At 40.2% G+C, this 4505-nt stretch overlaps 1 pseudogene; it reads left to right on the forward strand.

Moving 5' to 3' along the window:
- Positions 1-1615: 1615 nt before the first annotated feature.
- LOC140514367 (actin, cytoplasmic 1-like) lies at positions 1616-2695 on the forward strand (annotated as a pseudogene).
- Positions 2696-4505: the final 1810 nt, after the last annotated feature.

A 4505-nucleotide genomic window follows, 5' to 3' on the forward strand; every position in this document is an offset into this window, starting at 1 on the left:
GTGAAAGGATATAAATAGGTACTTTTCAGAAGAACAAACTAAAGCTATCTATAGTCACATGAAAAAATGCTCTAAATCACTATTGATTAGAGAGATGCAAATCCAGTCAACTCTGAGATACCACATCACACCTATCAGATTGGCTAACATAACAAAACAGGATCCTTATAAATATTGGAGAAGATATGGGAGAGTTGAAACACTAATTCGTTGTTGGTGGAGCTGTGAGCTGATCTAGCCATTCTGGAGAGCAATTTGGGAATATGCCCAAAAGGCTTCAAAAATATGCATACCCTTTGATCCAGCAATACTGTATCCCCAAGAGATCATAAAAAGGGGAAAGGGTCCTCCATGTACAAAAATATTTATAGTACGACTCTTTGTGGTAGCTAAAAACTGGAAATCAAGGGGAATGCCCTTCAATTGAAGAATGACTGAATAAACTATGGTATATTAATATGATGGAATACTATTTTGCTATAAAAATGATGGACAGGAAGACTTCAGAGAGGCCTGGAAAGACGTATATTATCTGATGCTGAGTTAAAGGAACAAAACCAGGAGAACTTTGTACACAGAGAAAACCACAGTGTGGGAGGATTTTTTCTGGTTGATTCAGAACTTCATTTCAATGCCTTAACAATTTCCCAGTGGCCTTTTAAGGCAAAATGCCTTACACATCCAGAGAAAGAACTATGGAATTCAATCGCATAATGCAGTAGAATATTTTCTTTTGTATTACGTTTTTTGTTTGTTATATGAGTTCTCCCATTCAATTTAATTCTTCTACACAACATAACTATGGTGAAAATATATTTAATAGGAATGTACATGTAGAATCTACATAAAACTGTATGCTGTTTCAGGGACAGAGGGGGCAGGTAGGGGAAAGAGGGGGAGGGAAGGAAAAAAATCCGAGTTATTTGGTAGTGATTGTATAGCACTCTAAATAAATAATAAAAAAAAAGAAACAAAGAAAATGTTTACACAATGTTTTCTGTTCTCTACACTAAGCATCTCTGTTTTTTTCAAATCATCCTCATATCACGTTTTCAAGTCCCCTCAGCATTTAGTTAAATCTTCTCTACAGAAATTTTGACATTGCATTATTTTTCCTAATACATGGTGCCCAGGAATGGCCTAGGCTCATAATTCTAGATATGCTCTGAAAAAAGCAAAGGATATTTCTCCTGTCTTAGACAGTCACTAGATGTGTGTCCTTTAGGTGTCAAGTAACCTCTGTGGGTCTTATTCTCCTCAACTCTTAAAATGAGGCACCTAAAATCTTAGATTACTTTTAGGGTTATATCTATGCTCTTATGACCTCAGAACTACTATCTCTCTCATTATCTGTCAGATTTGTTTTGAATATTTGTAGTCTTGAGCTTTTAATATGTAATTTTCCTACTTACCTACTGCATGTGCAAAAGTTCCTTTTGGCTTTTTCTAGGTGATGTTCCTTGTTTACCAACACAGAACATTCTGTCCACAAGAAAACAGAGGGGAGAGCTGTGAGCTCTCCCACCCAGCGTGCACTCGCCTCCCACCTGTCTCCAGGTGCGGCACCACCTCCTCTCTCTCTTAAGGGTTTCAACTTGCCACTTCAAAGTTCGTCATGGATGATGATATTGTTGCTCTCGTTGTTATCAATGGCTCTGGCATGTACAAAGCTTGCTTTGCTGGAGACGATGCCCCTCGGGCCGTCTTCTCCTCCATTGTTGGGTGCCCCAGACATCAGGGTGTGATGGTGGGTATGGGCCAGAAAGACAGCTACGTGGGGGATGAGGCTCAGAGCAAGAGAGGTATTCTGACCATGAAGAACATGGTATTGTCACCAACTGGGATGACATGGAGAAGATCTGGCATCATACTTTCTACAATGAGCTCCTTGTGGCCCCTGAAGAGCACCCTGAGTTGCTCACAGAAGCCCCCCTGAACCCCAGAGTCAACAGAGAGAAGATGACTCAGATTATGTTTGACACCTTCAACACCCCAGCCATGTACGTTGCTATCCAGGATGTTCTGTCCCTGTATGTCTCTGGTTGTACCACTAGTGCCCATCTATGAAGGTTATGCCCTTCCCCATGCCATCCTCCATCTGGATCTGGCTGGCCGTGATCTGACGGACTACCTCATGAAGATCCTGACCAAGAGAGGGTACAGTTTCACTACCACAGCTGAGAGGGAAATTGTACATGACATCAAGGAGAAGCTGTGTTACATCGCCCTAGACTTTGAGCAGGAGATGGCTGCTGCTGCATCTAGCTCCTCTTTGGAAAAGAGCTATGAGCTCCATGATGGTCAAGTTATCACCATTGGCAATGAGAGGTTCCAGTGCCCAGAAGCTCTCTTCCAGCCATCTTTTTTAGGTATGGAATCCTGTTGAATCCACAAAACTACCTTAAACTCAATCATGAAGTGTGGGGTTGATATCCGTAAGGATTTGTATGCCAATACCGTATTGTCTGGTGGTACCACCATATACCCAGGCATTGCTGACAGGATGCAGAAGGAGATTACAGCCCTAGCTCCCAGCACAATGAAAATTAAGATCATTGCCCCACCTGAGCGCAAATACTCTGTCTGGATTGGAGGCTCCATCCTGGCTTCTCTTTCCACCTTCCAGCAGATGTGGATCAGTAGACAGGAATATGATGAATATGGGGCCTCCACTGTCCACCACAAATGCTTCTAAATGGACTGTGTGTTTTTTTATTTTTATTTTTTTTTTGTCAAATGGGTTTGACATAATAATTGCCCCCGAAAAGAGATGAGATTGGCATGGCTTTATTTGTTTTTGTTTTTTTTGTTTGTTTTGTTTTGTTTTTTTGGTGCTTGACTCATGGTTTAAAAACTGGAATGGTGAAGGTGATGAGCAGTCTAAGTATGTTGGAGGCAAACATCCCCAAAGTTCTACAGTGCTGTCTTCAGGACTCTTGATTGTACATTTGTGTTTTTTTTTTTTTTTTTGTAATAGTCATTCCAAATATTGTATAATGCATTGCTACAGAGAAATTAGCTCTGTAAAATGAGCTAAGTAACAAATCCAGATGGGGAGGGGGGAGGGGAAAGGTACTAGTATTTCTTTACATGTAAATTAATGTAATCTTTTAAAAAAACTTTTTGTATCTTCCGCCTTAATACTTGTTCCTTTTTTTTAAATTGTCAGCCATATTGAATGGCTCCCTCAATTCCCTCCCTGCACCCAACATAGATGTGAATGAAGATTTCACAGTCTGCCTGAGAGTTTTATGAGATTGGTGCCAGTACTTGGGGGAGGGGAGGAGCTTTGCCTGTACACTGACTTAAGACCAGTTCAAATAAAAGTGCACATGTTAAAGAAAAGAAACAAACAAACAAAAAAACAGAGGAGAACAATCCAGGGACTGAGGTCATGGGGAAATTTTAGTGATTCACTGGTACCAGCAGTATAGATCCTGGTCCCTTAATGTTAAAGCATTGGGTAAACTGATGTCCTCAGAAAGAGAGGAGTCAACACTCCTCCCAATTTTTCCTGCTCTGTGCAGCTATTGGTCCTGTCCATTCAGTTCAGTTCATTGCTACCCCTACTGATAAGAAAGGTGAGAAAACCATAGAATCTGGCACAAATCCTGAGCAAATGGCAGGATCTGCCTCTCTTCCCCTTTCCCTTATCTACTCTTACTTACCTTTTTTTCTCCCATTCCCTCCTCATTATCATTCTTTCTCTGCTTTTCTTCCAACTTCCCATTTGCCTTTCTCCTCTATCTCTTCCCATCTTTTTTCATCTTCCACTCCTCCTTTAGCCTGAGCTTCTTAAATCAAGTGAAATACTAAGAAACCTGTAAACTCATTACAGCTCCTTTCAAATAAACATAAAAAGTAAATACCAAAGGTTTTAGTAGCAACGGGAAAGGGTGAGAAGAGAGGGGCTGGTGCTAGGGTCAGACAGTGTAGTTTTATTCCATGTGTTATCTTTTGCATGTTGAGTGTGGCACACTGTCTCTGACTATTTCTTCTCCACACCTTATGGGAAGAAAAAAGCTAAAGATGTGAATACTGACTCCTGTATATGAATGGGTTACTCCCAGGCTTTCCAGAAGGAAGAGCCTGAATTGGCCTGGAATAAAAAAAAATGCTGGACTTGGGGATGGATTGACATCCTCACAGTGGTAGAGTAAAGTAGAGGCTACAGTACTCCATATCACCAAGAGCAAGGTTAAGATCAAGTGACTAGTTAAAGACACAATACCGAGAGTAGCCTAAACTCCAGATCATTTCATCCCAAGTACTTTTTAATCCTTTTTTTTCCTTTACACTCTCCAGAGTTTGCTCCATCATAGATAAAGAACCAGTAATTTGTTAATAAACACACAAGGGAATGCATACATAAATGCCTTGATAGAAAAACGAATAAATGAATGAATGGCCAAACACGATAAACAAAGAAAGCAATATAGATAGGTATATAGACAAATAAATTATCCGGAAATACATGAATAAATAATAAAAAAAAAACCTAAAAG

This window comes from Notamacropus eugenii, chromosome 7, assembly GCF_028372415.1.
Source record: "Notamacropus eugenii isolate mMacEug1 chromosome 7, mMacEug1.pri_v2, whole genome shotgun sequence".
NCBI lineage: Eukaryota > Metazoa > Chordata > Mammalia > Diprotodontia > Macropodidae > Notamacropus > Notamacropus eugenii.